The sequence below is a fragment of the Pinus tabuliformis genome, chromosome 3_2, assembly GCF_031772625.1.
Source record: "Pinus tabuliformis cultivar Carrire ecotype Pingquan chromosome 3_2, CPIR1, whole genome shotgun sequence".
Classification (NCBI taxonomy): Eukaryota; Viridiplantae; Streptophyta; class Pinopsida; order Pinales; family Pinaceae; genus Pinus; species Pinus tabuliformis.
In genome coordinates, this window is record NC_142302.1 from 1,211,266,397 (window position 1) to 1,211,290,563 (window position 24,167).

A 24,167-nucleotide genomic window follows, 5' to 3' on the forward strand; every position below is an offset into this window, starting at 1 on the left:
CGTAGAACGAGCAGTGTTCCGGACTCTAAATAGTTGCTGTTATGTTTGAAAAATAATCATCTATGGGCAGAGATAGAGAAATTAAACCTGAAGAATTTATGTTTTATTTAGTTTCTTGGAATCATGTTTAAATATTATTGAGCCTTATTGAGCGTAGCTAACTCAATGTAGGTAAAGTTGTTTCGTTAGAATTCATGACTCTAACAAATGACAGGATAAGCATGGAGTTCCAAGAATTTATTTGACAAAGATGCCCAAGATGTGAACAATGAACAGATGAGGTAAAGGAGCAGCGACAACGTTTATGGTGGACAGCAAAATAGATGTTTGTTTGAGTTAGTGTGGTTTGTGGAATAGACTCCCTAGCATGTTATAAACAAGTCCAGTTGTTGTAATGGTCATTGTATGTACCCAAAAACTCCAAAATGTTGAATGAAATGTAAGCCTTTTAAAGGTATTTGAAAGTTCGTGGTGATCTTAAAACCACTTTGTAATGGATTGCCTTTGTGGCTGGTTGGTGGTGAGCCAGAAACCATCCATAGAGCCTTAGTGGCTACAGAATTTGCCCGAAGGTGGCACATTTAAGTTTCGGATTTGCCCGGTGGTGGTAGATCGGACTTGCCCGGAGGTGGCACATTTAAGTTCCGGATTTGCCCGGTGGTGGCAGATCGGACTTGCCCAGTGGTGGCAGAGCCTTAGTGGCTACAGGATTTGCCCGGTGGTGGCACATTGCCTGAGTGGCTAACGTGTACACGGGAGCTTTGCGCTCGTAGGAGCAGGTGGACTGCAGTAACACCTGGCTCACGGTCTCAGATATTGGTGTGTCTGAGCACAAGAGGGTCGGCGGACTTTTCTATCTGACAGTTACGTCGAAAGGCGCAATCAGTGCTACTGTTTGCGACTGTTATTTGGACATGAATATTTGGCTTAGAAAGGCACTGATCTCTCTTTGTTTTTGGAAGTTCTACATATGAAATTCCCCCGATGGTGGTGGATTTGTAGGTACATATATGCACTGATAATGGTCGACAGAATCATGTATGCAAAAGGACTAGCAGTTGCAGCGGTTGGTACCCATACATTCCGGTGGATGGTTGCTCTTTATATTGACGTTGACATATTCTTTGTTATGTTTGACCACAACGAGACTTTGTGAATCACTAGCATGACAAGTAGTCATTAAGGGGGGGAGTTAGAAATAATTAATTCTTACTTGTCTATGGTTGTAATTCCCTATTTGAGGAGTTTGTTCCTACATAATAGGAATTAGCTAGAATATAGTTTCTCCTAGTTTAGTGTGTGGTTGAGAGAATCTCTCAACGACAGTACTGTACGTCTAAGATAGAATTCCTATCTTGACACTTTTGTTTGTATAAATATGTGTGTAATTTTCTCATTCATATATATAGAATAGTTTTGAGTGTGTGCTATTTTATCTAATATAAGGCATGATAATGGCTCTGACATTGTAACAATGCTAATTTATAAATGAAGAATCTGAATATTAAATAGGTTTTGTTACAATAAAACGGGCCAATACTATGGCCTATCAATACCACATGCCCAAAAAACTATAACTATGTCATATGAAGTAACTTTTTTTTGTAATTAATGAATTTAATTAAAAGGAAAAAAGAATAACTATTTTGAAAATAAACCTCAACCTTTTATTTGTATATACTACTAAGAATATTATAAAATATTCTATGAAGGCTAAATTCCACTATCCATCTTTTTTAAATTAGAATTCTCGAAAACTCATTCCAAATTAAACATATCCATCAACTTAATAATAATTTAAAATAAAGAAATAATTTAGTTAATAATTATTATTTTATTTAATCTTAATAATGTGAGATATATCATGAACTAAAATAAAATATTTTGAAGTCTACTATAAATTACTATTTAATTCATATAACTAAATAATTTATTTTAAAAAATATAATTTATCTTAAATAATAATAATAATAATAAATAATTTTATGTACTCAAATAATAATAGTGATTATCATATTACCTATTAGTGATAATCAGATTACCAATTATTAACAACAAATGGTGATGATCATACTACCAATTAACAACGAGATTATTAAAACATTTAACAGCTTCAACTAAATAATATTTAAAAAAATTTAACCATTCGGACATTAGTTTTTCATTTTTGTAACATTTTACTTCAACTTTTGTCTTTAAAAAAAATATAATTTCCATTCTCCAAGGAACTTATAAACCTGGAAATAAAATTGGTGTTGAGATGGGGTGCCTTCAAAATATCCAAGATTGGGATAGTCACTATAACCACTCTATGGAGAACGAATAACCTGTGATGAAGCTTGAGAGGAGCCGTCATGGCTAGCGATGACCGCTATGAGCGCTTTTGGTACATAGGATTTCGAGATATGGATCGTTTCCATCCACCATCCGATTCAATTACGATTTAAGGCGTTGGCTATTTTGTATAAACGAATTTCTTATGTAATGCTCCAGCGAAAAGTAAAATAAAATATAATTAAGCAATGCCACATCGACATACGCAAAACAATAATAAAGAAGGTGGTCGGTGCATGTTTTGATACAACTTTATTACATACATCTTTCTCAATCTGTTACCTAACACATTCGAAAAACTCATACAAGTTACGCATCAAAATTAGAGCACATGTACGTACATTTTAACCCCTAAAGGGTTATGCTTTTTAGTAACATCACCTCAAAACCAGGGCGGGGCATTTGTACAAAATCAGCTCTGAATTTCGAGCGTGCTGCATGAGGATTCAACGAAAGTAAAAATATATGCTTTTTAGTAACATCACCTCAAAATCGGGGCGAGTCATTTGTACAAAATCAGCTCTGAATTTCGAGCGTGCTGCACGAGAATTCAACGAAAGTAAAAATAGGCGGCTTTTAATAAAACCATATCAAAGCCGGGGCGGGGCATTTCTGTTGGTGTACATGCACTTAGACTAGCTCTGTTGGTGTACATGCACCTAGATTAGCTCCAGTTGGTGTACATGCACTTAGACTAGCTGTGTTGGTGTACATGCACCTAGATTAGCTCCAGTTAACTTATTGCTTGCATGTGGCACATGTACACATAAAGCACACTTAGCTTTAGTTATTGCATGCACAACTAAGCTTAACTTAGTTGCTTTTATGTATTTATTCAAAAACACATATTGTAGAATTAATTCAATTTTCTCATTCTTTTCTCAATTCTTGCTCGCTTTCTTCCTTCTCTTGCAAGCTTGTTATTGTTTTGCAGATCTAGATCTATCTGTGTTTCTCAAAAATCTTACATGGTATCGGAGCACAGGGATTTGTAATCAGTGCACAAGCAATTTTATTTGCAGGTTCAGAAGATTGAAGCAACAACAAAGAATAGAGTCTAAATTGGACTTTCCACAATCGGCAATTCTCACTCCATATAATTATTTCGAATGGAAGCCAAAGATTCAACTTCATCTCAGAAGTAGAGGCTTATTTCGAATAACCATGGAAACGGAAGTTGAACCAACATCGGCAGTGGAGAAATCAAGATATTTCAATCGCATGGACGAGGCCTTCGGCATCCTATGTTTATCTATTTCTTCGGAACTGCTATTTCATGTTGAATCATGTTCAACTCCAAATGAAGTATGGAAAATTTTGGAAGAATTGTTTGGAAAACAGGATGAAATGCAAGGTCACATTCTCGAAAATGAGTTAAACTCATTAGATCCGAGAAACTTTGAGAACATTCAAGATTTTTTCACAAGGTATAAAGCCTTGTTGGTTCAGCTGAAAGGATGCAGGATCGACAAATCCAAGCAAGAAAATCAATTGATTCTTTCCATTTTATCAAAACTTGGTCCAGAGTATGCAGTATTCGTCTCTACATTCCACACAGTCAGATCTGCAACTGGTGCAGCTTGGAAGATGCCCTCACTGGATTCTTTTATTCAGTCTTTGATGCATGAGCAAGATAAGCTCATCAAAATGGGCACACTTAAAAATTCCAAAACGCATGCACTTACTATGCATGCAAAAGGAAAGGCAAATTCCAAAGACCATCAGAAAGGAAAAGGGAAGAAGGATCCTGATCCAAGAAAGGGAGGACATCCCAAACCCCCTGATGGATCATCTGGCTCAAAGGAAAGGAAAGGAACGAAAGGGCAATCAATGTGCACTTATTGCCACCGTGGTTTTCATCTTGAATCTACATGCATGAAGAAGACTATAGATCTTATGGCGCAGACACTCCAGCAACACAATCTTGGAGACCACATTCCTGAGAATGCTAAGAAGAAGTCTGGAGAAAAAGCACCAAATCCAAGAGGTAACGGGCATGCTTTAATTGCTCTTCATTCTGCACCACAAGAATGGATCATCGATTCAGGAGCTTCACATCATATGGCTTCTTCAAAGGAATCATTTTCTTCTCTACATGCATACTTAGGTCCTCCCATTCTCATGGGGGATAATTCTGCAGTTGCAGCAACTGGACAAGGAAGAGTGCAATTCGAAGATGGAAGTTTTGAAAATGTCTTGCATATTCCAAGGCTTTCTGTGAATATTCTCTCAGTGTATCAGATGACACACACAGGGAGCGGAAGGAAAGTGGAATTTACCCCAGATTCCGTGAGCATTTATGACATGCAAACCAATTTGAAGATTGCATCTGGCAAGGTAAATGATCAATCTCGTCTGTATACATTTTCTGATTTTGTTCCTCAATCAGATTCTATTTTGCTACTTACGCATGCAAATGAAGAAAGTAGGATTTGGCACGAGAGATTTGGGCACTTGAATTTCAGATATATGCAACAACTTAGTAAGCAAGGGATGGTCAAAGGATTGCCAACCATTGAATTTTCAGATGGTGTTTGTAATGGATGTGCTCTTGGAAAGCATCCACAAGAAAAATTCGAGAAGGGGCATGCATGGAGAGCCTCTTCACCTTTGGAACTTGTACACAGTGATCTCATGGGTCCATTTCCGGTGCTTTCAATGAGCAAAGCAAGATATGTGTTGTCATTTATAGATGATTACACGAGATTCACTTGGGTTTACTTCTTGAAACTCAAGTCTAAAGTTTTTCAACATCTAAAGATTTTCAAAGTGCATGCGGAAAATCAGTCTGGAAAACGCATCAAAATACTCCGCACAGATAATGGGACGGAATATGTCAACAAAGATATCACGAATCTTTGTGATGAAGCAGGCATACAGTTGCAGCATACAGTTCCTTACACTCCACAGCAAAATGGCGTGGCTGAAAGGAAAAATCGATCTTTGAAAGAGATGGCTAATTGCATGTTGCATGCAAGATCTCTTCCATCGAAATTGTGGGCCGAAGCTATTAATTGTGCCTCATACATCCAGAACAGATCTCCTCATAAATCTGTTACTAGAAAAACACCTTTTGAGGCTTGGACTGGCATGCAACCTGAAGTTAGTCATTTCCGCATTTTTGGATCTCGAGCATGGGCCCGCATTCCTCCAGAGAAGAGAAAGGCTTTGGAGCCTCAAAGCAAAGCATGCATGTTTGTTGGATATTCTGATGAAGTCAAAGGGTACAAATTGCTTGATATCCACACTGAAGAGCTCTTTATTGAAAGGAGTGTAAAGTTTGACGAAGATATTTCGCATGCACCAGTAGATGAACTTGTTACCAAATTTTCATCGCCACACATTGATGAGTATGCAGATGAAACTTCAGACCAGCATTCTGATGAAGATGAGTCTTTTCTTGTGACCTCTGTTAGACCACCAGTTGTTGAACATCGAGATCATACTTCTGCATGTAGTTCGGAAGATTCTCAACCACCTTCAACACAAAAATGGCGCAGCATGAGCGACATCCTTGATGATCCTGCCTCTATCCATCTGTTTGAGGAAGATCCGCAAGCACTCTTAGCTATGGAGCCATCCATGCCCATGCATGCTTATATGATGCATGGATCTGATCCACAAACTTATGCAGAAGCAAATGGGCATCCTGAATGGGAAGCCGCCATGGATGATGAATATAACTCTCTCATTGAGAACCAGACTTGGGATTTGGTTCCGCTACCTTCAAGTTGCAAACTTGTGAGATGCAAGTGGGTTTACCGGACCAAGAAAGCATCAAATGGCCAAGTTAGTCGATATAAGGCACGATTGGTAGCAAAAGGTTTTCAGCAAGTACATGGTGTTGACTATGATGAGACTTTTGCTCCAGTGGCAAAAATGGATTCCATTCAGCTAGCTCTCTCCATTGCAGCAGCAAGAGGATGGGAGGTGCATCATATGGATGTGAAGAATGCCTTTCTTCATGGTGATCTCAAGGAGGAAATCTACATGGAGCAGCCACCAGGATACATGCAGAATTCATCTCTGGTATGCAAACTAAAGAAGTCTCTCTATGGCCTCAAGCAGGCACCTAGAGCATGGTATGCAAAGATGGATTCTTATTTGTTATCTCAAAATTTTGTACGCTGCAAATCTGATTCCAATGTTTATTTTCTGAAGAAAATTGACTCCTTGTTGATCATAGTACTCTACGTAGATGATCTTTTGATAACAGGTAATTCAGCTTCTGTCATTACTAACATCAAAATTGCATTGCATAAGCGGTTTTCTATGACAGACATGGGCTTGCTAAATTTCTTCCTTGGACTAGAGATCCATCAGCGTGATTCTGGCATTACCATTTCTCAACCAAAATATGCCAGATATCTTTTGGCACGATTTCACATGAGTGACTGCAAGCCAGCAGTCACACCTTTCCTATCAGGGATAAAGCTTGAGAATGGCAAAGACACACCATTGGTTGATTGCACACTGTATCGCCAACTTGTGGGAAGTCTTCTTTATCTCACTCACTCCCGTCCTGATCTCTCCTATGCTGTCGGAGCAGTTTCCAGATACATGCAGGAGCCACATGAGTTACACTGGAATGCTGCAAAGCGCATCCTTCGATATGTCCAGGGGACAATCACCTATGGGATTCATTATGCAGCCAATTGTTCTTTGAATCTCATCGGGTTCACAGATTCAGACTGGGCTGGCGACACCATTGATCGCAAGTCTACTTCCGGTTATGTACTTAGTTTGGGATCCGGCCCAATTTGTTGGTCAAGTAAGAAGCAGGCTGCCATTGCTTTATCATCAGCAGAGGCCGAGTATAGAGGAGCAGTCAATGCCACTATTCAGGCAATTTGGCTACAACATTTCCTATCTGAGCTTGGGATTAGTGTCCATCATCCAACTGTCATCTGGTGCGATAATCAAAGTACGCTAAAGTTTTGCAGAGATCCAGTGCAGCGGCAGCGTACCAAACACATCGAGATCCACATGCACTTCATTAGAGAACTCATTCATGATGGGATCATCGATCTTCAGTACTGTACTAGTTCCGAGCAGATTGCTGACATCTTCACCAAGACTTTCACTGAGCAGAAGTTTCGATTCCTGCGAGATCGTCTCGGGGTGAAGGACACGACTGCCTAGCAGTTGTCTTTTCTCTACTTTTGCATTATATTTTGAGGGGGGGTTTTCTTCCCACTGGGTTTTCCCTCTTTCCTCCTTTTTATGCATTGTATATGGGTACCTAAAATGGCCGTGTTGCCGGGACTCATTCATTTTGCATCACACTCACCTAAGTTATGCTTAAGGGGGGGTGTTGGTGTACATGCACTTAGACTAGCTGTGTTGGTGTACATGCACCTAGATTAGCTCCAGTTGGTGTACATGCACTTAGACTAGCTGTGTTGGTGTACATGCACCTAGATTAGCTCCAGTTAACTTATTGCTTGCATGTGGCACATGTACACATAAAGCACACTTAGCTTTAGTTATTGCATGCACAACTAAGCTTAACTTAGTTGCTTTTATGTATTTATTCAAAAACTCATATTGTAGAATTAATTCAATTTTCTCATTCTTTCTCAATTCTTGCTCGCTTTCTTCCTTCTCTTGCAAGCTTGTTATTGTTTTGCAGATCTAGATCTATCTGTGTTTCTCAAAAATCTTACAATTTCTACAAAATCAGCTCTGAATTTCGATCATACTGCGTGCGGGGATTCAACGCAAGTAAAAATAGGCGATTTGAGGATGCAATGAATCAGAAAAAGCGTTTTCAGTACAATAGATTGTTTCCGTGAATAAACATAGTGGTATCTGATAATGAAAGTTGCATACACTGTATACGCAATCTCAACCATTGGATTCGAGGCGGCCGAAGATGAAGAATTTAAACGCATGACCTATGCCTTTAAAATCGCATGCCTCACATTCGGAACCAAATAATACGCTAATAACTCTCTTAGGTTTCTCGACGGCTCAGCGAATAAAAAATCCTCCCTTCCCTTTTCGTTTAACTCCTTTTTACTTTGCGTCGTGCCAGTGTAAGGTTTGTCTAAAGTATGCTTCCCGATTAAGCTATGACGCTGGAAGCATGGCTACATAGAATCAAATTATACACCAACAGCACTCTCGTGTTTTCAGACATTCCTCAGCAAATCAAAATTCCTCTTTTAACTTTGCATCGATCTTTTGAAAATATTTCATTCGCTAATCATATTTTATTTATAATATTGTTCCGGGTCATTCCGCAATATATTCCTCTCTGCATGTGAGATTTTATGTCTTTGGAAAAATACTTGAGAAAACTGGTAGGTTCCATCATTATAACGAAAGATTCTATGGTAATTTAGTCATATGTATGTGTAGCATGTATGAACTCTATCTTAAATATGAAAGGAAAACACATTTATATATAGAAAGATATAGATATACTAATAAGTTATTATAATATCAATATCTAACAAAGGGCCAAAGATTTGTGGGGTTTTTGAAATGTGCCAACAACACGGTCATCTTAAGATGGGACATCTATATATAACAATCTAATTTTAATTAGATTATTAAGGTTATGACACACATTCAAGCTAAACACCAAATTGTTGCATGAGAGGATCGACTGAAGATAAGGACACCCAAAGTCTGACTTTTTATAGGGAAACACATACTCTTAACCATTAGTTCCATATATATATATATATAGAGAGAGAGAGAGAGAGATTACTAATGTGCTTCATTTTGAGAAATAACCCAATACAAAATTCTTAATAACATTGTAATTTCTCGTTGTTTAAATTGTGTTTTTCAATGTATAAAATGGATTCAAAGACTTGAAAGCCTCTTGAGTACTAGGATTGTATAAATTATATAACTTAAATTTACAATTCTAACAAATATTTCCACAAAATTGCCAAAAAATATACTAGGAAAACGACCAAAACTTTGAATAGTTAGACTACTTTGAATCTTTCAACTATACTATTTTATGTTATACTCTGGATATTTTATGTTATATGTACATAGTTCACATTGAAACATTTTATTGAAGTATTTTATTATGGGTGACATTGTCCACATCAAAAGTAAAGTTGCACATCTCCTTCATATTGTGTTTAATCTGCAATACCAATCAACTCACCAAAGGAGCCAAGTGACAGTGAGATTATTACTATTTTATAGTGATTTTAGTTAAAACTATGTTTATGTATGTGCGTGTGCCAAGGGAGCCAAGTGATAGTGAGATTATTACTATTTTATAATTATTTTAATTAAAACTATGTTTATGTATGTGCATGTGATTTTGATTAGAGTGGACATTCTTTTTTTATTTACTTAATATTTTATTTTAATTTTAAAGGGGACATGCACCAACTGTAGATTGAGCATGGAAAAAACTACACAAACATTATCTTGGGTTATAAAATGCATCTATATAGACAATGATTTTATTATATGAAGTTATGACATTGGAAGTGTGAATCCATAGAATCAAATTTTACACTAAGATCTCTCTCAATTCTTAAGAAACTCCCCACTCACTCAATTTTTTTTTCTTTTCTTTTTCCTTTTAATTTTCTGTTATGCTAATGTATGTCTAAATAATGAATTTATTTTTGAGATGAAGATGTTGACGCGTGAACCCATACAATCAAACAATACACTAATATCTTTCTCATTTTTTTTACACATCCAACAAATCAAAATTCAAAAATAATTGTTGAAGATAATAGGTGGTGATTAAAAGCAACATTATAGCAAGCTGCGCTGAAAACATCACAATGCATGATAATGAAAAAATAATTCATTATATAATCTTGAACCATAGGTTTCTTTATTTATAGTGTCCAAATCTAGCCAACGTTCTTGAATTGTGAAGGATACAATACAAAAACATGTTTTGGTTGTTCTAATTATTTCTATGAAACCTATGTTGCTCCATTGGCTACTTTAATATTCTATTTGACTCATTGTCAACTAGTCAAGTGCTTAAGTTGATATGACCATTCATTTGATTCCTCCAACCACTTAATTGATAACCACATTAGTTAACCACTCCACTCACTATCTCTAGTTGGTTACTCAACCAACATATTGACCATTTAATTGACTAAGTATTTGATTTCTTTGCTAGTTGACCACTTGATTGATTGTCAATTGTTAGTGGATCATTCATTTGACTGCCTCCAAAATTTACAAGGATTTAAAGGACGAACATAATCGTAGTTTTTAGCATGCCCCCATTAGTACAACAATAGGAAGGTTTAAGATTCGGAGTTACATCTGCATGACACACTTCCCCAATTTGAATTCGTATCAAGTCCTGAAAAAAATCAATAATATATTCAACAAATTTTTGACCACCGGTAGGAATGGTTTGTGGATCTCAAACAACTATGGTAATTGGACCTAATAAGACAACAATTACAACCCAAGAAGTTATAAGAACATGTCAACAAATCTTTTCTGTTGTTGAATTCCTTAAGTAGTGTTTTCTCCCCTCATGTGCACCTATCAAATAGGTTCAACTGTACAAGAAAGAGCTATTCCATAGGTGTAACCTTTCACTTGGTACTAAAATCCTCAGAAGATGAGAGCATATAAAACTGCATTAACCAGGGATACACAAAAAAAGGCATTGCTCTGTCTCCATAACTCACCTTCATTGAGCGTAAGTTTTATTTTACCCTAATTTTATTCCCAAATAGCTTACCTTTAATTTCTGAAAAAAAAAAAAAAATTGGAAAAAATATCAAATCACACCATATTTGTAATAGGTAAATGCTTCTTTCTCCCCCCTATCTGAATAGGATTGACTTAAGCTGATGCTGTAGGGGGAAATCACCACACCTTCAGGTTCATTTCATAGCCTGTCACGTATGCTCCATAAGGCTCAATCCATTATTCTTTAGTCTTCTACCCGAATTTCCAAATTATTGTTAAATTGGAGATATTTCATTGGGAATTCATATTAAACAAAGGACAAAAAAATTCAATGATATAAGTTTCTGATTTCACTTACAATCAATTCAATGAAAAATTTTGGAATATGTAGCGGGAATCTGCAAATCTTCCAAAACATAGAGCCCATAGGGACATGAATTGAAATTTATTACCTACAATTGAAGTGAAGATGTTAGTAACAAAACATTCTCAAATAAAGGGGGAGAGGGGGATAAAAAGGAAATGAAAAAAAAAAATCCTGGATAATGAAATTGGAAGAGATACAAAGATATCAATTTCTATGCAATCCATGAACCAAATCCAATTTGATGAGATTGTTAATTCAAATGTTGAAAATGTGATGAACATTCATTTAACATATTCTAGACCAAGAGATATGTTCATGATCCAGGTGGATATTGGTGGCCACTCGCTAATTCCACTTCGATCCCCTCCAGTGCTTCTTTCAGTTTTTTTTTCAGCTTCCTTAATTATAGCATAGTTTACTATTTTCAGCAGTTTTTCGAGTCCTAAACTTCGAGAGCTGTTTTGAGGCCCTAAACGATGTTTTTTGGGAAATCTACTGCAAGCGATTTTTCTGTCAAAAAATCGTCTTTTTCGTTGTATTCCTCGGAGAGATCTTTCCAATGGGCTATCATGCGCGTCAAATGGAGATAATATGACCAATTCGCGACCCCGGGAAGTTGGCTATCCAACTCACCCCAACGGGGCCCACAAACTCTTGGTGTTACATCTCCTCGAGTTAGGGTTTTGGTTTTTTAGGGTTTTCTCTTATTGTTCAATAATAAAAAGGCCCTTGAGCCTCATTGTAAGACAGTTCAGAGGCATGTAGCCACCACATCGCTTCTCAGAGATAAGCTACCATCGCCCTAGCTGGTTTATTTCGATCACAGTTTGTAAGCATATTTTAGTATTTTACATTAATGAAATGAAGTATTATTTCCACTGCATATCTATGTTTATGGTTATCTCTGTAATTTGTTGCATTCCTGTTTAAGTTCAGATCAGTTCATCCTCATCTATCTCTTTCTACTCATAAGTGGAAGGTATTGGTGCTTATCCTGATATAGTTCTCTTTATATTCAATTTTCTTTTATCTCTTTTGAAAAATGAGTGGAATGGATAAAATGAAAGGTTTGTCTTTCTTTTATTTAAATCTAATATAGTTCAATATTTTCAAGGATTGATTATAGAATGATGGAATCACTACTTGAAAGATAATAGATAGGGAATATTTTTCATAATTGCTCATTAGTAATATGAATAATAATGGAAAAAGATTTGTGTTGAAAGAATACAAGATTGGGTAAACTCAGGAAGTCTAGTTCGATTATGATCCATGAACCTTTTGAATACTATTTATTCCAAATCTTTTGAAAATATTTATCCGTTAAATATCTTATTGAAATACCATTTCTTTCTATATCTGTGAAATATTGCTATCCCTGGGTAGGAGTATTACGTTTAATCTCATTTTTTATCTCTCCATGAATGATGTGCTTGTAGAAATAGGGACAAAATTTATTTGATTCCAATAGAATAGGTGTATTGCATCAATTTTTCTGAGTTGTATATCTAGAAATCCCCAAAAAAAAATTATAAACACTATCTCGTGTACAACTAGTTTACTTCAAAGTAATTGTTACTCTTATATCTCTATTGTTGGCCATAAACTTACTTTAAATATTGGGTCTACTTTTCTTTTCAACCCAAAAAAGATAAAAGGAAAAAAGGGATAAAAGTTGATAGTCGGAGATCCTACAATGAATAAAATGTTGTCGAGATTAGTCACGTTTCCTCTATTTTGTGTTCTTCGGACTCCTACCGATTTCTGTAGTTTCAACTAGGAACCTATGGGCTTGAGAAACTTATATCTTTATCATTTGATTTAATTTTTTATTACCTTCCTCGCATATGTATAAGACCAAAGCTATTAAATCAGTATAATGTATTACCCATCCATCTTGCAAAATATCTTTGTTTATTAAAAGATATTAGTTGTTTCTGACCTTGCTTTGTGCTAATTGTGATTTTATCGAAAAAAAATCTTAACTTTGTTCAAAGGTTGCATACAGATATCAATGAGTTGATAATTACTTTTGTAATATTCAAGGGTGAAAACATTATTTTAAACCAACTATTTAAGATAAAGGGCCTGGAATTGAACACACGTCATATTATTTTTTGCAATAGGATTGTTGAGAACTTGGATTGCACTTTGATGCTCATAATATATTGTAGCTAAGGCTTCAACAGACAATCTAATCTCTCCCAAGAGTTAACGAACGTTAATAATCCTTTGTCATTACATTGGTGGATGCACGATATTATTATCCCATATTTGAAAGAGAGGCCACATGATGTTTCTTGTATGTCCAATTATGAGTGTGGTACTAAAGTGAAACACATTGGCACAAACAGATTTTTTATTACAATTGTCACTTTCATATTTAAATTAAGGAGGCAAAGAAATGAATATGAACTTGGATAGTATTTCATACCAAAATAAGAGGTAAATTTAATGTAATGAACAATTTACTTTTCATATTTCCGATGTATTTTTCATAGATCCTTCATAAATATGGAAACCAAACTAAACAAAAGTAAATATTACGCTGATTGTGTGTTAAATAAAGAAGGATAATGACTAGCTGTTAATAAATGGTAGTATCAAATTTATTCGAGGGACATCCTTTAGCAAACTTAATTACCATCTTGAAGGGTGGAACATAAGGATTAAGTCATCCATGTTATATTATTTCAACAAGTCCAATACATATCTATATTGAGAGATAAAGAGACCATCATGTAAAGAAAATACTTAGAGATCAAGAACAAAATGTAGAAGTCCAAAATCAATCAACTCAAAGGTGTCAAAAAACCGAATATTCAATCAAATAAATTGATCAATGTTATTTCCACTTATAAACAAGTCATCAATAAAGACAAAAAAAAAAAAAAATTATCACCTTTAATCTGAAATAAATAAATATTATGGTCAAATTCAATCATTTGAACCCAACGTTATGAAATACTTGATCAATCTTAAGATACCTAGCCTAGGGGACATCCTCCAAAACATATAATGACTTTTATAGTCGTAAATAAGACTAGAATTGATCCTCAAACTATGTGGTTTCTCCATGTGGGTTTCTCCAAATCATATACCATGGAGGAAGGCACTTTTAACATCCATTTAATGAATTTGTAATAAAAATGAGTAACAAGGGGACAAATGAATCAAAATTAATCCACATCACAATACTGAAAAGGTTTGGGTGTAGTATTTTCGTTGTTATTGTGAGAATCCTTTTTTGACCATACGAGCCTTATGATGCTCAAAAATACCTTCAAAAGTGAATTTTGTTTTATATACCCATCATAATTTCATGAAATTCTTCACTTGATGATGAGGAGCTAAGTCCTAAGTGTGATTCTTAAAAATGGAATGTATTTCAACATACATTTCACATTTATATTTTCCTTGTGCATCAACCTAGGATTTTAAATTACAATTTTTAAGAATAGAAGCTATCAATTAACTACTAACATGATGGGCCTTTTGATAATGACACTATCCTCCGATTTTAGTGGATTCAATTATTTTAGTAGCCAAATTAGGTATGCATGGTGTCATGGAATGGGTATGTGCTTTAGAAAGCTGATCACAATAGGTTATACTTCTAGTCGAAGATGAATTTTGGTCAATCAACTAAGAAGCAAAACCCAACAGAGTTATCAAAATACTGAAAAAATGACCAAGCAATCCATTGTCTTCCACAATATCAAAAGAATCATTGTACAATATCCTAGAAGAACTCAACAACATAATGACATAAAATATTTCATCAAATATTATACTTCTCCTAAGAATGATTTGGTATTCGAATGGTTTATATATTCAATAGCCTTTCAACTCGTCAAAGCATCCCATCATGATGCAAGAATGACTCCCCACATCCAATTTATTTATATAATTGATAGAAATTTATGCCCAAGTAATAGATTCTAAAACTTTCAAGTGACTAGCTAAGGGCTTCTTGAAACACAAACATTTGAATATAGTAACAAAACTAATAGATTTAGTGGGCACAATATTTAGGAGATAATTGGCACAAGAAAAGAAAACAATTCAAAATTTAGTCCAAAAATCTTTAGCCTGTAGGAGAAATAAAACCATTTAGACAAAAGTGCAATTCTTACATTCTTCCACATAATTTTAATGAACGGCATGGGGGATTGAGCTCTACTAGGAGGTACCCAACTAAACAATGTATTCCTTAAGCTATCAGTTCACATATTCTCTTACATTATCATATCAAATACATATAAAAGGTTAGCCCCATTGCTTGTTGGCTAATTCCATAAATTCCTTAAATATTTCAAAAATAAAAGTCATATTCTTGATGAAATAAATCCAAATATATATTTATAAACTATCGATAAAAGTTAGAATATGATTTATAGTTGCAATAGAGGCTTATTAGTGTGACAGCGTCAGTGGGAACGAGATCCAATGGTTTATGCTCATGCCATGCTTTACTGAAGTCAAAAGGTGTCTGAAAATGATTTTATAGCACACATCCCCTACAATGTCCTTAAGATGGAATGATATTTGGTACAACAACAACAATGTTTTATGTTTCCAGTATCTTCACAGTTCAAACATTTAGATGTTTGTGTCATTTATGTGAGGTTTTTCTTTAATGATTGGCCTATGCAATGAGAGAAGTTGACTTAGCATATGGTTGATACAAGTCACAAACATTATATAATTCATCCTTTGTGTTGAGAAATCATTTCCAAGAAATGAATTTTTTTTCTTCAAATCTTAAACAATGAATAGATCTAGCCAAAGTTAAACCATTTTACCAATCAATGTGAATTGTGAAACTAGCAATATATTTGTACATAGATTATGCGCATTATAGATATTTTCAATTTTTCCATGTCAACAAGGTACATCAACATTATCAACAATGTTGAGAGAAAAATGACCTACTAATTTAATATTTTTCTCAGTGACCATACCCATTGTCCAAGGAAGAAAGTGAAGAAGCATCCTTCACCATATAATGAGTGAAACCATAACTGAATACCTGCTCATTATGCATAATGTGAGCATGAAATTCTTGGTTTCTAACTAAGAAAATGAAATTTCCAACTAGCCAATTGGTCAATATTTCATGTGACACATTCTATTCAAGAATCATAAACTTCTACTCCAATTTCTTACTCTTATTCAAACAACGTTTCTCCATATGTCGTATCGTCACACAATAGTGACATGTCTTATTCTTTTAATTTTTCATGGTCATTCAAATCCATCATTCTCCTCTATATTTTCGACCAAGACACTCTTACCAATTTCCCTTCTCCTTCTACATTAACTTTTCCTTTACTTAGAGAAAGTGAGGCTAATGTTGAGAAGTGCAACAAGAAAGTCTCAATTGGGCTTTTGCTTGGTCAAATTGAGAAAAAACATCAAAAGGAAACTTGGATGTAGTTAACTTGTGAGACATGACCAAGTCACTTAGTTTACTCAGTAAATTTGAGTTAGAGGACTTGGAGTTCAGTTAAGCATGTGTGATTGATAATTTGTAGTAATCAAGGTTAGTTGTTTCAAATTATTTTCAGTTAAACTAGTTCTAATTTTTGATAGAAGTAGTGGAAGGTCAGTTGTATAATGGGACAAGAGTCTAACTCAGTGATCATCTAGTTAACTGATGAATCAACCTAAAATATCTAGTACATGTAGAGAATTTGATTTCCTTAGATTTGGTGGAGATTCCAAGGCAGTGTAACATCAGTTGTAGACTATTATCGAGTGTACACATGTTGCATGCAACTAGATTATCAACCTTAGGAATTGTGTAATCAATTGGAGGAAAATTCCTAAATAAATGGGGTTGAATTCCATGGTATTTTTGTAAGGAAATAGGGGCTGATGTTGGGGCAAAAATTGGCTAACTTTGGGTTAGATATTCTCATTGAGAAGAGATATATGTTATTCACTTGCACGTTGTGCTCAGAACGAGAAAGAAATTTTAATACATATCTATTCATCTTGTTTAATGCAAGTCAGCTTAAGGGGTTTTTTAACAGTTACTTTCCCTTGGAAAATATTGTGCATGTATGTTATTTCTTATTGAATGTGTGTGATTTTTGTTCTAAATTATGAATTAATGTTTGTAGAACAATGGACTAGAAAGGTGTCTCTTGATTTAGATTAAAAATTCTTTAGAAGTTCCAATTCTATCACCATATTTCTACATGGAATCACAGGTGGATTCACATTAAAATAGCAAATTTGAATTTACTTATGAGGAGGCTCAAATTTTCAGCTTTCGGGTAGCATGATTTCTTTAGTTTTGGTAAAATAACCTTCAAGAGGCTAAGATTATAGTATTCCTTGGAAGGCAGCTCAAATTTCATTCCATGGAAGTATCGCATGGAGGCAATACTTGATAACAAAAAATTGTATGAATATGTCAAGACAGACATTGTAAAACCTAGATCAATTGATGCATAAACCTATCCAAATGGAAGAAAGATGTAGCCAAGGCAAGGAGAATAATATTGGAGGGAGTTAAAGATCACATTCTCTCAAATCTCCATGGAAAATAAACTTGTTTCGTAATGTGGAAGGCACTCACAAAGATGTTGGAGAATAACAGTGATCATAAAACATTGGCCGTCATAGACAGACTTCAAAAAATTGAAATGTAGAAGAATGATACTATTCCGTAGTATCTCACAAAATTTACACAAGTTTGGGATGAGCTTGAAGGGGTCCGTGTGAGTGTTGCAAAGTAGGACCTAGTGATTCTAGCTCTTCTAGACCATCCAAAATCCTGTCATGTCTACCAAGACTTTGTAAAGGGAAGGGGAAATTTACCAAAGTGGGAAAGTTTGTGGTCTGACTTGGTGCAAGAAGATTTCAAGCGAAATAACTAGGATGGAACTAAAATATAGACAAAGGGGAAAGATGAAAGACTTGTCCAAAATAAAATGCTTCAATTGTCATGAATTCAGGCACTATGCTAGAAGGTGTCCACAACAAACGTATAGCAATAAGAACTCAAGGGGAGAAACAAGTTAGGCATTGACTTCTCAATTTGACCTATACTTCACCCTTATCATATGCATGGTCATCATTGTGATGTAGAGTGTGGTACCTAGATTCCAATGCCTTGTTCCACATGACAGGGTGTAAAGAGTTTTTAAGTGACCCAGAGGAGAAAGATCTCTAGATGCATGTTGAGCTGGGGGATGAGAGAAGGTATAATGCTACCAAGATTTCTACAGTAACCTTTAATAGGGATTCTGTATCCCCTCTCCACCTCAAAGATGTCATGTTTGTTCCAATCCTAGAGAATAATATCATCTTTATAGAATTTTTGGAAGACCGTGGTTATGATGTGATCTTCAGGATAGGGAAAGCATTCCTGAGACACATAGCCACTCAATAGGTGAAGAAAATCGGGGTTCAGGTTCAAAACCTGTACAATTTGGATGTGAATACTACTCTACATTAAGCAGTAAGCAAGAGAAAATGTAGAGTCATGATGTTGAGGAGCTATAACATTGAAGATTGGGTCATTTGCATCATGGTGCCCTAGAAATTATGTAGAAAATAACAACTAGCCTCCCTAAATGTGCACCTGAGCAGTGGGATGTCTGCAAAGGTTATACCTTGGGGAAGTATGTGAAATCCAAATTACATGATTCAGATAGAAAAGCACATGCAATCTTGGAAAGAGTCCACTCTGATGTTTTTTGACCTTTCTCGACATCTTCCATTACCAGACATAAGTACTATGTTATTTTATTGATGATTTCTCGAGGACGTGTTAGATATTCTTTGCGGGGAAGAAGGATGAGACATTTTCCAAGTTTTTAGAATTCATGGCACTATTTGAGAAACAAACTGATAAGAAGGTGAAGAATCTTAGGAGTGACAATGGAGGTGAGTATGTTTTGAATGACTTCAAGGAGTCTTGTGCAAAAGAAGGCATTCAAAGAATGATGAAAGCACCCAACAACCCACAAGAGAAAGGGGTAGCTGAGAGGAATAATCGTAGCTTTGTGGGAGTTGCGAGAGCTATGCTAAATGACCAAGGCCTACCATTACATTTTTGGGTATATGTAGGTAACAAAACAATCTACTTGCAAAACTGGAGTCCTCATCGTATTCTTGGTATGATTACATCAAAGGAGGATTTCTTAGGGAGAAAGTTAGATGTGTCTCACTTCAGAATTTTTGGAGCCTTCATTTACTACCATGTCTCTATAGAATCAAGGAGGAAGCTTAAGCTGATAGCATAGTTGGGAGATTTTATGGGTTACATTGAAACTCCACACAATTATTGTGTGCACTTACCTTCCCTTATAATTACAGTTGTGCGAAGGGATACAAAGTTTGATGAGGAGAAAGATATGTGGTGTTGTCTTGAGAGGGAGATTCACATCCCACCAAAAGAGGAGATTTTATCTCCAAAGGAGGAGCGTCACAAAGTTATGGAGTGGTCACAAATGGAGGATTAGAGAGGAGGCAGAGTGGAGACATACACTCAAGCATAACCATCGAGAGAAGGGTGTAAAAGAATTAGGGAACTTTATAGATTGGTGCAGGATGTGAGGGAGAATGTTGGAGCTCCTTCACATTTAAGCAGGCAAAGTAGTTCACCCGAGAGGTACACTACCTACTTGGCTCTAATGATTGAGTTTGTAGAGATTGATCCATCCTCTTTTGAGGAAGAAGTTGAGAAACCAGTTTGGGTTGCTACAATGGTTGAAGAATATGAATCCATCATGAGGAACATTGTTTTGGAAGTGGTCCTAAGGTTGACAGATAAAGTAGTTGTGGGTTTGAGATGGATCTTCAAGGGTAAGCATGAAACAGATGGAAGCATAGAGTGGTATAAGGCCATATTTGTGGCCAAAGGATTCTCTCAAGTTGACGAAATTGAATATGAGGAAACCTTTTGTCATGTAGCAAGGTATTCATCCATTATATCAATTCTTTCACTGGCTATGGAGACGAGGCAGAAGATCCACCAGATGGATGTAAAACAACATTCCTCAATGTGGTTAATGAGGAGGAGGTGTACATTGAGAAACCATAAGGTTTTGAGACATTTGATTGATAGTCTGATGTGTGCAAATTCAAGCAAGAATTATATGGTCTCAAATAGGGACCCCAAGCTTGGTACACCATAATCGAATGTTATCTCACTACTTTGGGATTCACAAAAGATCAAGCAGATGCAAACCTCTATCATATTTTGGTAGAAGGTAAATTTCTTACCATTGTTTTATATGTTGATGATTTAGTATCAACTAGTGATGAGAAACTAATCAACTCTTGCAAGGTGAACCTTACAAAGGAATTTAAAATAAAGGACCTAGGTCTCATGCACTACATCCTTGGATTGAAAGTATGGAAAGGTGATGAGGAATTGTTTGTGTCTCAAGGAAAGTATTCCAAGGAGATACTGTAGAGCTTCTGCATGGAGAGTTGTAAGCCCATGGATACATCTCTAGTGACCGACTGGAGGAAGGACACTTCCACTTCAAGTAAAGAGGTCGATGCTACCATTTATTGGTAGTTAGTGGGTTCATTGATGTATCTTATGAACACATAACCAGATATGTTCTATGCAGTTAATCTGCTAAGAGAAGCTATGTTTAGGCTGACCAAATTATTTTGGAAGGTAGCAAAGCATGTCTTACAATACCTCAAAGGCACTACCCAATATGGATTATGGTACAGAAAAATAAAGGGAATGAAGTTGTGTGGCTTCACAGATGTAGATTAGGTAGGGAGTCCATTAAGCCAAAAGAGTAAATCAGGTGGAATTTTTAGTGTTGGGTCCACAACAGTTTCTTGGTACATCATGAAGCAATATTGGTGGTGCTCAGCTTAGCAGAAGCTAAATACATGGCTGCAAGTCAAGCAACATCTGAGGCGATCTAGATGAGAAAGGTACTTTTGGGACTATTTGGTCAGATGATGGATCCAACTGTGATCTATTGTTGATAATCATAGTTGCATCACGCCCTCTGAGAATCCAACATTTCACGATCAATCCAAGAATATCGATATTTGACATCATTATTTATGAGGTTGTGTGCAGAGGTGGATAATGTTGATACAATACATTCTAATAGAGGAACAAGATGCTAACATCTTGGAAATGGCCTTGTCAAGAGGGAAGTTTGAGTTCCATAGGTCTAGGATAGCAATGGTTGATAATCCCTTTATTTTTGAGAGGGCATGTTGATAAGTGCAACAAGAGAGTCTCAACTTGACTTTTCCTTGGTCAAATTGAGAAAATTCGAATTTCCACATCATCAGATGACTTGGCTGTAGTTAATGTGTGTGACATGACTTGTGTCACTCAGTTTACAGAGTATATTTGAGTCAAAGCACCTGGAGTTTAGTTAAGCATGTGTGATTGCTAATTTTTGGTGATCAAGGTCATTTATTTCAATTTTTTTTAGTTAAACTATTTTTAAGTGTTGATAGAACTATTGGAAGGTCAGTTGTGCTGGGGGGACTATAGTTTAACTCTATGATGATCCAATTAACTGATCAACCAAACTAAAATAGCTGGTGCATCCAGATAATTCAAGTTTCGCAGTTGTGGTGGAGATTCAAACACAGTGTAACATCATTTGTAGATTATTCTTGAGCGTAGAGGTGTTGCATGGAACCAGATGATCAACGTTTTGAATTGTGCAATCAATTGGAGAAAAAATCATAAATAATAGGGTCATATTTACTCAATATTTGCGCAAGGAAATAGGGGCTCAAACTAATGCAGAAATTGACTAAGTCTAGGTTAGAGCTTTTCATTTACCACAGAGATAGGTTATTCACTTGCAGGTTGTGTTTAGAGTGAGCAATCATTGTAATACATCTTTATTAATCTAATTTAATGCAAGCGGGATTAAGCGGTTTTTAGAGTTTTATATCCCTTGGAAAAATATTGTGCATGTGTGTTATTTCTTATTTAATGTGTGTGATTATTGTTCTAAATTGTGAAGTAATGCCTACCCAATAATAGAGTAGAATTGTATCTCTTCATTTATATTAAAATTTCTTGAGAAGTTGCAATTCTATTGCCATATTTGTACCGTTGGAGTTTACTATCAAGCTTTCCTTCATCAAGAAAACCTTTTTTGTCCATGAAAAATAAATCACAATGATATTGAAGGTGTAATTCTTACCATATTGTTAATGCAATCTCCGTTTAGTAATGAAAGTGGAATAGAACACATGATAGAGTGTTCTAAAATTCATGAAGACTACTTCAATGAGCTATCCATCTTTATTTAGGAAATTCTTCCTATCTTCTCCTGATTTCTACTTTAGTTATTTAACATGAGATAGATAGTTCTAAATCAATTCAAATTAATTGGAATAAACAGAGACCAATTCTTCCTCTAATCGCATGAACCAAAATTTGGTAACTTTGTCAAAAAATGACTTCAGCTTCTTCTACAACAAACGAGGATAGTTGATCCCAATTATATGAAGACAAATTTATCGATGAATATAGGTCATAATGAAATTGATGGAATCATATTTCTTTCCATCATTGACAAAATTCATTTGATGATCCTTATGATATCGAATAGTGGTCTTTGGGCTAGATCCCCTTGATATTTAAGAGGTTTTCCATACATGGTTCCCAAACAACATAATTTTTTCCTTTCAATAAGATAGAATTGATTTTGGAATCCATATTGAAATCTATAATGGGTGTGATACATTTAGAAACATAGATTGTAAAAAAAAAAATGAATAAACCAAGAGTCAATAATTGTAATATCTATCTCGATACAATTGGAAGATAATCAGGTTTGGTCAAAACCAATAGCTCTTATTCCATGTTGGAGATTGTGGAGCACTTGAGAAAATATAAAAGGATAGGCAATGTCTAAAGGCACCATTATAGAACTTAACAAAAATCCATTGGGTGAAAATGTGAAAATGGGAAACACTCTTTGGAATTAGGTTTTTATGCTTAATAAAAGTTGGCATAAATAATAATAATAGAAAAAATTATGAAAAAATAGTACACACTATGTGTAATACTGTACATTTATATCTAAAAAAATTTAGAGAAAAATGATTGCTAACTATGAAAATGGAAAGTGTTACCCAGATTCACATTTTCACACATCATTATTATGAAATGACAATGCACGATAATGAAAAACTAATGGATGACACATATTCAACCCATAGGGTCACTTACTTATAATGTCCAAATATAATCAACAACTATGAATTGTATAGGATTTGGTCCAAAAATGGGCATTGACCATTGTAACCATTTCTATGAAATTTTAACTTTTTCACTAGCTAGTTGATAGCAATAATTGACTCATTTCTCATTATCTAGTTTATTGGTTGATTTAAACAATTTTTTGAGTCAATTCCTCCAACCACTTAGTCAACATTATTGCCAGTTCACCACTTAATCAATAAACCTTTAATAAGTTTCTCAACTAACCCGTTGGCCACTTGGTCGACCACTCCACTAGTACACAACTTCATTTACTATTTCTTAATAGTGTATCCTTCAACTAACATAAACAACATAACCTTGGGTTCAAAAAATGGGTTTATTCCAAATTATTGCAGGAGAAATACCAAAATAGGAGTATTTAATCCAAAGTTTGGCTCATTAGTAAGGAGGGTATGCCAATATGTGTCCCAAGTTGTTTCATATTAATCCAATGAAGGGTGCAATCTATCAAAATCAGGAAAGGATTTCCACCTTATGTGACTAAATACATTTAGTTGTGACTTAGAACAAAATGTAGGTAGTAGTGAATTATAATCTAATTATATTGAAGGTAGG